This window comes from Hevea brasiliensis, chromosome 4 (genome assembly GCF_030052815.1).
Source record: "Hevea brasiliensis isolate MT/VB/25A 57/8 chromosome 4, ASM3005281v1, whole genome shotgun sequence".
Lineage (NCBI taxonomy): Eukaryota > Viridiplantae > Streptophyta > Magnoliopsida > Malpighiales > Euphorbiaceae > Hevea > Hevea brasiliensis.
Genome location: NC_079496.1, coordinates 92,361,393 through 92,373,868, shown reverse-complemented (window position 1 = coordinate 92,373,868; position 12,476 = coordinate 92,361,393). Strand labels below are relative to the sequence as shown.

At 36.7% G+C, this 12,476-nt stretch overlaps 1 non-coding gene across 1 annotated transcript; it reads right to left on the bottom strand.

The window, feature by feature from the left end:
* Window positions 1-5,216: 5,216 nt before the first annotated feature.
* Window positions 5,217-5,323, bottom strand: LOC131179661 (small nucleolar RNA R71). Its single transcript, XR_009148549.1, has one exon. It is a non-coding gene; the product is annotated as a small nucleolar RNA R71 (small nucleolar RNA).
* Between the last annotated feature and the right edge of the window lie 7,153 nt (window positions 5,324-12,476).

The following is a 12,476-nucleotide window of genomic DNA, read 5'->3' as shown; positions in this document are numbered from 1 at the left end:
TGGGAAAGTGAAGAGATAATGAGGCAACAGTTCCCTCAACTGCTTGCATCAGGTAAATTTCGAGGACGAAATTTTATTGGAGGGGAAGAGTTGTAACATTCTCATTTTAGCTAGTCCGTACAGTCTACTGTTCTGATGACCAGTGTCAATCCGGACAGCTAGAACGTTCGAAAAAATATTTAAACTAAAGTGAGGAACCAAAAAAAAAATTAACTCAAATAATTAATAAAAAAAATTAGGAAAAATTATAAAATAATTCTTGGGACCCCAGAGAAGGGTTATTGAGGTTCTTATGGAATTAGAATGCTAAGAAAATACTTAGAAAAATTTTTCAATCGGTAAAGACAATTTTGGCCTGTTAAGCCAAACGGATGGCATTTTGATCATTTTATATTCAGAGATGATTTTTGGGCCAACTTGTCAAGTTAAATAAATAATTTATATAACATAAAATATGATTAAATGTTGTTAAAAATTTAATTGAAATTAATTGGACAAGAAAAGGATGGAAAATGAAAGAAATTGAAATTATGACATCATAAGGATGTCATTAAAAGTCTCCAACCCAATCAAGTGTTGACACATGTCACCAAGGTATATAAAAGAGACTAAACGGGCAGAAAATGAAGAAGAAAAATCAGACCTCCTCTCTCTTCTTCTCCTTAACGTAAAAACCTCTCCCACCATAGCCCTTCATAGCCAAGCTTTACCCAAGCTTGATTTCTTGGGTTTTCATCCATTAAAACCTAAATTTCCTAACACAAAAAATTGTTCTATCATCTTGGTGATCCTTTTGGGAGCAAAAAGAAAAGGAAAGGAAGAACTTTAGCAAATTGGAAAGCTCACTCCTTTAAGGTTAGTGACCTAACCAAGAAATTTTCTTTAAATTCATGTTAAGAACTTTGAATATGTGTAAATTGTAAAGAAAAAAAAAATTATTGAATACCATTTGGATGGAAACCCTAGATTTTTGGTAGCCATGGTTAAGGTTTGACTTTTTTGAGTTTAATGAAATTAAAAGACTATCATGGCTGCCCACAACATGTATTTACTAAGTGGATTGATGAAATGAAGTGAAAATGCATGTGGGGTAATGTTTGAGATGTTAGGGTTAGGGTTTGGGGTGGAAAAATGGGACTTTGATCATGTAAAGATGAAAGTGAGTTTTAATGGTCAATTAGTGACCATTTGGTTATGTGAAAACAAGAAATGAGGTGGTTTTATTAGTGGGAATTGCAGTTGGTGTGGCTGCCCATGGTGACCTGTAGAATTGGACATGAGTCCAGCAGGTTTGGGCAGCCATAACTTAAATTGTAGAGGTTCAATTGGTGCAAGGCCAATTGGACATGAAACTAGACACATAATGGCACAACTTTGGTGAAGAAACCATGCCCATAAAACCAAACCAAGTGGACCAAAATGTTGCCTTAATCCGGGTGACCTGCAGTCTGATTCTGCAGAATGACCAAATGAATAGTGATTGTTTATTTGGCCATAACTCAATGTAGAAAGGTCCAATTGACCTGAACTTTTACCAGAAACAAGCTGAGATATTGACCAACAACTTTTATGAAGAAACCTACCCCAAATTATGAGCAGAACCTATCCAACAAGTGAGTTGCAGTCACTGTTCACTGCACTGTAGATATGGTCAGCCCAGAAAAATTTCAATCCCGCCAGTTGTGGTTTTTGGACTATAACTTGAGTTAAAAAACTCCAAATTGAGTGATTCAAAAAAGAAAATTCAACTAGACAAAATAAGGAATAACTTTCATGTTGATCATTTTGCCAAATTTCCACTGCAAAAATGACTAATGGAACAGTAAAAATAAGGTATAAAAACTGAAAATTCTGCTCAATTAACTTTAAACTTAGAAATGGTATTGGCAACCAATACCAACAAATTTTGAATGCAAAATGTAGTATGTTGGGAGTATTAAAATCAATGTACCTATTCTCTATGCAAAAGTCAACATTTTAGTTGACTAATGAAGTGAATAGTAACACCAAAACTTAAAATTCAAAAATTGAAAAACTTAAAAATGTAATATGCCCTAGTATACCTAGCAAGATTGGTTTGGATAGCTTGGCATGCCAATAGGGTTCTGTTAGCAGTACTGCATATGGCTTCATGCCATTCTGTGTTTCATGGCTTTCCCATGCCACTCTGTGAAATAATAGCCTTTGGCTATGTTATTTGAGTTGATATGCTTGGGTTTTGACCCTGATAATTATTACAGCTTATTAGCTGTTGTGCTGCACACCGGGAGACACAATGTGACCGATGGTGTGATGGTCCGAGGTACTTAGTATCCAGTGCCGGTTTACCCATTTATCCAGTCCAGTCAACTAGTATGTGTTACTCGGGCAATGATAATAAACCGTATCAAATTTTAAGTGAATAATACTGCAAACAATACCAGAAATTAAGTCAACCCAAAAATGAAATCATACACTCTGTATAATTATTTTATTCTATTTTATTTTATTTGATATTGTCACCACTAAGCAGAATTGCTTAGCACGTCGCTTTTGCCACACGCAGGTACTAGAGACCTAGCTGGGGAGCCCAGCAGACATCAGACGGGGTGAGTCTTCAGAGTTGCATCAAGAGTCCAGAGTCACCTCACATCTACACTGCATATGGTAGGACATTAGGACTATAGGTGGCCCTTTTGTATTTTGCATTTTGTATTAGTTTGGATTGTAACTATAAACTCCTGTAATTTTGTATTAATGTAAATATATGAAATTTCATATTATTGAGATTTTCTGCATTATGTATGTTGATAAATGAAATGTTGAGAATTATTTGTGAATATGCTTCAAGTGATGAAGTGAACAGAAAAGTTTTGAAAATAGTATTATGATTGAGATTGAGATTTTGAGATTGACTTGAATATATATAATGGAGTTTGGATTTGGAAATTATTTTGGAAGTGTTTTTAAACAGGTTCAGAAGAACTGTTTTTTCAATTTACAGCTGGCACTCTGCCGGATTTTCTATAAAATTTGAGAAAAAAATTCAGATTTATCAAAATTGAAAATAAATGAATTATAAAGGGATAAATTGCAATAGAAACATAAATTGGTACTCCGGCACACTGAGTGGCATAACTTGCTCAGCTACACTATAGACAAGTAAGGGGTGTCACAACACGGGTCGTGTAAACTAAGCCCCAGACCCGTGTAACTCTCTGCCAGAAGAAAGCCAAGAGAATCGATGAGAAACACAAATACACGGGTCATGTAAGTAGACCCATGTAATCTGCAGGGACCCGTGTAAGTCTCTGCCGGGCGCAAGCTTGAAGAATCTTATGGGAACAACAGTACATGGCCTACTAGGTCCATGTACTTGGCACAAACTTGTGTAACTTTTTGTGCCAAAATAAGATTACACGATTCTCCTCCAGCAAGTTACACGGCCCTACAATACGGGACCCATGTAGTGACACACGAGCCGTGTACTATGCTGCAGCCAGTTTCATAACTCGAATTCTCCTCCTGTTTTCTGATTAAAAGGAGACTCCTAAAGCCTTTTGGACTCAAAAATGACCTAACCCTAGACCAACCAATATAAATAGAAAAGATAACATCAGGAAAAAGGGGGGATTGACTATCGTCGTCGTCACCTGTCGTGGGAACTGTTGGTGAAGACTGTTGCTAAAGACTGCTGCTGAAGACTGCCACTGTTGAGCTCTACATCAGTACCAAAAGAAGTTTTCCAACTGAAGCTCCACAAGAGAAAAGCTGCAACTCTCTTTGGTTCCTTCATTTCATCTCCCTAGACAGATTTTTATTATTTTATTACTTTTGCATAATTCTCTTTTTACTGCCTTTACCTTTCATCATGATGTTTGCTGAGCTCACCATGAGTGAGTAGTTTTCTTATTCTGGATTTGGGAGAATAGCTCTTGTAATTATTATTATGGATGAACACTAAGTTTTATTTATTGGATTTGAGATTCGTTTCTTGATTTAATTTCTTGTGATCGTAATGGATGCTATGTGCTGGTACCCACTTAGCCATGATTGTAGATGTTAATTAAAGGACCGAAAGGTAAATATTAACATTAGAAAATCAAGATCTTGAACCTAGAAATTTTGACCTAGACATAGGCTGATACCTTTGTGAAACTTCAAAATTAGTCAAAAATCTTAAAGGATTTTAATTAATTTAATCGCCACGAAAGTAGGGTTTGAGTTAATTAAAATACACCCTAGGTGCCTTGAGAGAGGATTTAGGATAACTCAGGACTGATTTCCATAAAGGAAAATGACCCTCAATCCAGTAAATAAACTAGATAACATCCCTGGTAAGATTCAAGTGTGAAATATTGATTCCAGAATTGTTCCAAAATAGATTATTTCGTTTTAAGTTTACCATCCTAGTGTTTAAAATTACAAATTTCATTCCCTAATTATTCGATAGCCTAGACAGTCAAAATTATGTGTAGATTGGTACTTGTTAAACAAAGTCCTCATGGGAATGATACTCTACTTATCACTTTATTACTTGTTAGCAATCAGTGCACTTGCGGGGTTGTAAAAAACCAGCAAACAAGTTTTTAGCGTCGTTGTTGGGGACTTTGGTTTAAGCAATATCAAGCGATATGTAATTTAGCTGATTCAGGCAGTTATATTTATTATATAATTTTATTTTACTAGTTATATTTTTCTTCTTTTCTCAGGTGCCCAGCCTGGTATATGACCAGAATAAAGCCAGAAGAAATTTTGGACTGTGATCCAGAGATAGCAAAACTCTGAAAGCCATCAGGAGAGAAAGGAAACGTCAAGAGCACGGTCAAAGAGATCCTGAAATTCCAACCATGGCCGATGATAATTACAGACCAAGACTCTTGAGAGATTACGGAGCTCCATCTGTCTAAGGATTTCAGCCCAGTGTCACTAGACCCACAGTGGAAGCCAATAACTTTGAATTAAAACCAACATGGCTCTAAATGATTCAACAAACTTAGTTTGCAGGTTCACCAACAGAAGACCCACTCTATCACCTCTAGAGCTTTCTTGCCCTATGTGACACATTCAAGATGAATGGAGTGTCTGATTAAGCAATAAGACTCAGAGCATTCCCATTCTCCCTTCTAGACAAAGCAAGGAAGTGGTTACTTTCTTAACCGGCTGGAATGTTCACCACTTGGGAGAAACTCTCTCAAGCTTTTATGGCAAGATATTTTCCATCGAAAAAGACTGCAAAACTGAGGCTTGAGCTTAACACCTTCAGACAAAAGGAAGGAGAATCACTCTATGACGCATGGGAAAGATATAAAGACCTGCAGAGGGAATGTCCACACCATGGCATAGAAGATTAGCTATTAGTGCAAAATTTCTATAATGTCCACACCATTTCCCTTTCCCCTTCATCGACCAAATGTTAGAAAGGTTAGCGAAACACTCTTATTTCTATTATCTAGATAGGTATTCGGAGTTCTTTTAAATTCCTATTCACCCAGAAGACTAAGAAGAGACAACATTCACTTGTCCCTATGGAACATTTGCATATAGGAGAATGCATTTTGGTCTTTGTAATGCCCCTGCTACCTTTCAAAGATGCATGATGGCTATCTTTTCTGATTATATTGAAGATATGATGGAAGTTTTTATGGATGATTTTTCTGTCTATGGAACTACTTTTGATGATTGCCTAGCTAATTTATCTAAGGTGTTGCAAATATATGAAGAATCAAACCTGGTCCTAAATTGAGAAAAATGTCATTTCATGGTAAGGGAAGGCATAGTTCTGGGACATTTGATATCGGAAAGAGGAATTGAAGTTGATAAGGCAAAAATTGAGATCATTGAAAACATGTCACCCCCAACATCAGTCAAGGGAGTGCGAAGCTTTTTGGGACATGCAGGATTCTACAGAAGATTCATCAAGGGCTTTTCCAAAATAGCTAAGCCACTTACTAACTTGTTAATTCAAGATGTTCCCTTTGATTTGATGAAAATTTCCTTGTCTCCTTTAACAGGATCAAAGAAGCCCTAATATCAGCACCAATAATGCAGCCACCAAATTGGGAGCTACCATTCGAGGTGATGTGCAATGCGAGTGACTTTACTGTTGGAGCAGTGCTCGGGCAAAGAAAAGATAAAAAGCTCCATGCTATTTATTATGCTAGCAAGACACTTGATGATGCGCAAATCAATTATGCCATCACAGAGAAGGAATTCCTGGCAGTGGTGTTTGCAATGGATAAGTTCATATCTTACCTCATTAGGTCAAAAATTATTGTATTCACAGATCATACTGCAATCTGGTACCTTATGAACAAGAAGGAAGCAAAACCAAGGCTGATTCGATGGATTCTACTCCTGTAAGAATTTGACGTTGAAATCAAGGACAAAAAGGGATCCAAAAATGTAGTAGCTGACCATCTTTCCAGATTAAAATTGGAGTACCCAAAGGACTTCGAAGATTTTCCAATTGATGATTCATTTCCTGAGGAACAATTACTTGCATTCTCCAAAGCTCCATGGTACACTGACTTTGTTAATTTTCTTGTATATAGGGTACTGCCTCCAAACATGACTTATCAGCAAAGGAAGACATTCCTACATGATGTGAGATATTACTTATGGGAGGAACCTCTACTGTACAAGAGATGTAATGATGGGCTGATAAGAAGATGCATACCAGAGGAAGATATGGAAAGTATCATTTATCACTGCCAATCATCACTATACAGAGGACATTTCGGCACCTCAAAAACCGCAGCTAAGATTTTACAAGTAGGGTTTTATTGGCCACATCTGTTTAAGGATGTAAGATCCTTTGTGCTAGGTTGTGATCAATGCCAAAGAATAGGTAACAGTTCAAAAAGGAATGAAATACCACTGCATAGTATACTTGAGATAGAATTGTTTGATCTATGGGGAATAGACTTCATGGGCCCATTTCCCTCTTCCCATGGAAACAAGTATATTTTGGTTGGAGTGGATTATGTGTCAAAATGGGTAGAAGCAATTGCAACACTAACCAACGATGCTAGAGTGGTCACAAGGTTCCTCAAGAAGAACATCTTCATAAGTTTTAGCACACTGCGAGCAATAATGTAACGATCGGGAACCAACCACTAGAGGAATTGTCCGCTTTGGCTATAAACCTCACGGTTTTGTCCCATAGGTGGAGTGGAGAACTTCCCAGGAGGTCACCCATCCTAGGATTTCTCTCAAGCGAGCACGCTTAACCCTGGAGTTCTTCCAACTCTCCAGGCCATTCCACCAAAAGGCGCCTCTAGTGATTAGTTCCCCCATCTTATATATCATTACTTTTGAGCCCAAGACCATCTCCGTGCTTTGCCGATGTGGGATTTGCCTAAGGGACCTTTCTCCCCCCCTTTCGGGACTCAGCGTCCTCGCTGAGGTTTGCCCCACCATCGCCCAAGAGGACACGCGAGCGGCTCTGATACCAATTGTAACGATCGGGAACCAGCCACTAGAGGAATTGTCCGCTTTGGCTATAAACCTCACGGTTTTGTCCCATAGGTGGAGTGGAGAACTTCCCAGGAGGTCACCCATCCTAGGATTTCTCTCAAGCGAGCACGCTTAACCCTGGAGTTCTTCCAACTCTCCAGGCCATTCCACCAAAAGGCGCCTCTAGTGATTAGTTCCCCCATCTTATATATCATTACTTTTGAGCCCAAGACCATCTCCGTGCTTTGCCGATGTGGGATTTGCCTAAGGGACCTTTTCTAAAACATGTCACACCCTACCCCTCTGTAAGGCATAACATGATCCCGTAGTATACCTAATGAATTACCAACTCTATCTACTGATAACCCATTAAATACACTACAAGGGATTTTAAAAACTTTTCTTACTTCTTTTACAGTGGTGAGCACTATTTTCAGGTGTTAAAGACTTTGGTGAACTGAAGTGAAATAACTAACTCATTTGTTTTATTTGGAATTTCTGTAAAAATTTTGGCAGAGTGCCATCTGTATTTTGGATAAAACAGTTCTTCAGAAAACCTGTAAAAAAGCACAATGCGATATATTTCCAAATCCCAACTCCAACATATTTCTCAACACAACATATTTATCAATTCAAATCCATAGAAATTTTTCAAAGATTGAAATACAGGAATTATAATACAATTTGTACAAGCCAAAATAACTCATAATTATTTTACAAGTCAAATGTACAATTTGGATTTACAACTGCTCAAAACCAAAAACAATATGTACATACAGTGTCATACATTACAGTACAAAATGCAAAATATTAGTATACTCATTATACCCGAAAAATCTCTCGCTGGAGGTATACGCAGCCTAGTCTGCTGCCCTGTCTGTCTCTCTACCTGCGATAGCAATTAAAAAGCTATCGCTGAGACAATGTCTCAGTGGTGCACAACATTAATCAAATACAATTTAAATCACAATTCATAAGTCATGTAAATAGTGGATACTTAAAATCATAATTAAATTCAAGACAATAAATGTCAACAAGAATTTAAACTCCATTTGTCAATATCACAATAATTTTCAATAAGTCAGATCATGGTTGAATTCAATAGACAGTATATGTCAATGAAAGTTTAAATCAATTTCACAATCTCACAATACATAATAATGCAATTTAGTAGAATAATTTAAGAATACAGTGTTGCCAATTCATTCACAACTTAAGCCATGACACAAATTTCCGATCAATGCCGTGTTGTACACCACGACAAAGCAATCACAACCTCACTAATCAAAATCAATGAGGAAGGGGAGCTAGCTATATAATGAGTACTCATCCGATCACCTCAACTGGTAAACCAGAGAGGGAAAAATAAACGATCACGACTCCATAAATGGAGAAGGAAAATAAACGATCACAACCCCATAAATGGAGAAGGAATGATATGATACTGTCATGCTAAGTGTGAACACAAAATCAATTTCCAAACATTTTATTCAAATGATTCGTGAGAATCCAATAAATTTCCAAAGTCATAATTTCATTCACAAAATGGCAACACAATTCGTAATTCACTTCAATTTCCACAAAAACCATTTACAGTGCTTTTCAATCAATAAGTATCCATCAAATACCATTCAAACAGTTTCTCACAGTTTCAAATCATTTATAATGCTTTTCAAGCAATAAATATCCATTCAAGTACATTTCCACAATTTAAAACAATAACATACAAGTAGTCATAATTTATTTCAATTGAAAATAATTCAAAAGAAATAAATATTGTGCACAAACACAATTTAAAACAATAATGTACAATAGTCATAATTCATTTCAATTGAAAAATTCAAAAGAAATAGCCGTTGTGCACAAACACAATTTAAAACAATAATATACAAATATTCAATATTTATTTCAATTGAAAAATTCAAAAGCAATAGCCGTTGTGCACAAACACAATTTAAAACAATAATATACAAATATTCAATATTTATTTCAATTGAAAAATTCAAAAGCAATAGCCGTTGTGCACAAACACAATTTAAAACAATAATATACAAATATTCAATATTTATTTCAATTGAAAAATTCAAAAGCAATAGCCGTTGTGCACAAACCTCTGATGACTGTCTCCCTGGTCTGGACTCAGTGTTTCCTTCCCTTTTGCTGAGTCCTTGTTAACTGAGAAACACAATTTGAAGTGTTTCAGTGCTAAATTAATTTGCCTCTAACGATAATGTTCGATAAACAATTCACTGAATACCTTTATCTGCTAAGTCACCTAATATACCGACCCTCGACGTGTTCTAGGTAATTTAGGTCTTAGTGTCATTAATATGTCATATTCGATAGGGTTTTAGGTTTGGTATGTTTTACCAAAGTCATTTCCTTGCTTAGTGCATTTTAATGCAATTTGCTGGATTCCGGGACACTGGTTTGACCTAACCGGACGATCTAGTTCCCTCAGTTTTCGGGTCTCGGTCGAAACTACAAACTTGTAGATCTAGGTCTTATGGACCACGGTGCAAAATTTCAGGTCAATCCGAGTTAAGTAGACCGAGTTATGGTCATTATACTATTGCTGGTCAAATGGCATCAATTAGGTCATTTTTTTGGTCAATTTGGTCAACTTTGGTTCGGCCAGTTTTTGGACCCGAACTTGTGCAAGCTTTTTGACTTGCTTCTGGTCATTTCTGGGTTTTGGTGTCTTCATAAGACTTGTAGGTATGGGTCTTAACTATTCATGGTTAAAATTTCAGGTCAATTGGACCTGTTTTGAGTGAGTTATGGCCTAAATACTCACTGCTGCCCAAATGGTCAGTTTTTAGGTCTCAAGTGTACCTAATCCGAATTGGTCATTTTTCACATCACCTTGCAAGCAGAATTTTGGTATGGTTTCTCAATGAAAGTTGGCACATTTTGTGCCTAGTTTCACCTCAAATTGGTCTCATACCAATTGAGGTTACACATTTCAGGTTATGGGCTAAAATGTACACTGCCCTCAATATGCATTTCACACCCCACTTCAAACACACATATACCTTGCAATTTGGTTCACTTCCCTACCAATCTGTTTTGGTACATTAACCACAGTATAATCTACTTTACATTAACATTATTTTGGGCAGATTACCATTACCCTCAACACACCAAATATAATTCACATTTACACTATCTCAATACCATTACATACACACCTAAACACCACTAATTCTCACATACACTTTACACAATAATTTCATACACATATCCTTTATTCCTTAATGCCACAATTCTGCCAACACTCCCATGAATATACACATTTATTCAAGTGTCCCCAAGGCTGCCGAAATTTGTCCTTCAACATCAAAGTGCCCTACAATTTACCAATTCCCATCCAAGTGCATAAATCACCATATATATTTGAAATAATTCATTAGGATATTAAACCACCATGATCAACATTATTCCTCATCAATTATATGCATAATAATTCATCAAATGCATGACCCCATGGCTGTCCAAAATGGCTATTTCAATAACTAGTTAAACTCTAAAATTTCCTTCACAAAACTAACACCCATAACATGAACATAAACTTTAACAAAGAAATTCTCAAAAATGCAAACTTACCTTTAATTGTAACTTTCTAAACCTTCACCAAACTTCTCAAAATTGGTATCAATATCTTCCTTGTGATGTGTAGACCATTTTTCATAAAGCTACTTAAGGGATTGGAGTTGAAATGGAGGAGAAGATGAGGTTTGAAGCAAAATGGCTATGGAGTTTTCTTAGGGAGCTTGTTACGGCATTGTTGAAGAACTAAGAGAAAATGAATCTGCAGATGGTATGTTAGGTGTACACCTGCCCCATTAGCTTTAATTTATTCCTTTAGTGGTCCACTTATTTGGATTAAATCATATAATATGTTTACATGTGTTATTTACACATTTTTCACTCCATTTTGGCTATTTGTATTAGGTACCCTCAATTTAATTTTTCATTTTATTTTCTAAGTGTAATATTATTTATTTTTAATGGAAATTTAGGTCAAAAGACACTTCGGGATGTCAAATGACCATAATGCCCCTGTTCGGGTTACGTTCCCGATTTTTCGGTAACACCGTATTTTGTCTGTTTTTCGATTTCTCACTTTTCTTTGTACTAATTATTTAATTTTTCTTTAATCTTTCTAATGAGATTTATACTTCAATAAGGGTCTATTTATGTCCAAAAAATGTTTTCCGTGGTTCCCCATGATCCAGGCGATCAACGGTCCACGCCGTGGCTTCCCGGTGCGGTCACCCATCGCTAGGTTTCCCGGCTCGTTTAACTTGATCACATTTCTTTGCTATCATTTTTCCTTTGTTTTTCTTGTACTTTCTTTTCTTGTATTTCATTATTTTATGTCTCCTCACTCATATTGAAGTGTAGTTCTAAGCATCCTAGCTGTCCGGACAACACTGGTCACCGGTACAGCAGAACGTATTACCGAACTTAGGGGTGTTACAAATAATCAGCGATGGAGGAAGTCACTTCTGCAACCAACAATTAGAAACACTACTAAAAAAGTATGGAGTGACTCACAAGGTGGCCACACCTTATCATCCTCAAACCAGTGGTCAAGTAGAAATCTCAAACAGGGAACTGAAGTAGATTCTGGAGAAAACTGTAAACAAATCCAGGAAGGACTGGTGCATAAAGTTAGATGATGCACTATGAGCATATCGCACTGCATATAAAACCCCAATTGGCACAACACCCTTCCGACTGGTTTATGGAAAATCATGTCATCTCCCTGTTGAACTTGAGCATAAAGCTTATTGGGCAATTCAGGTACTAAACTTTGACCTCAAAGCTGCTGGTGAGAAAAGACTCCTACAACTGAATGAGTTAGAAGAAATTCGACAGGATGCATACGAAAACGCCAAAATTTTCAAGATAAAACCAAGAGATGGCATGACAGGCGCATAGCAAGGAAAGAAATAAAAGAAGGAGATCTTGTCCTCTTATTCAACTCTAGATTGAAACTCTTTCCAGGGAAGCTTAAATCAAGATGGTCCAGA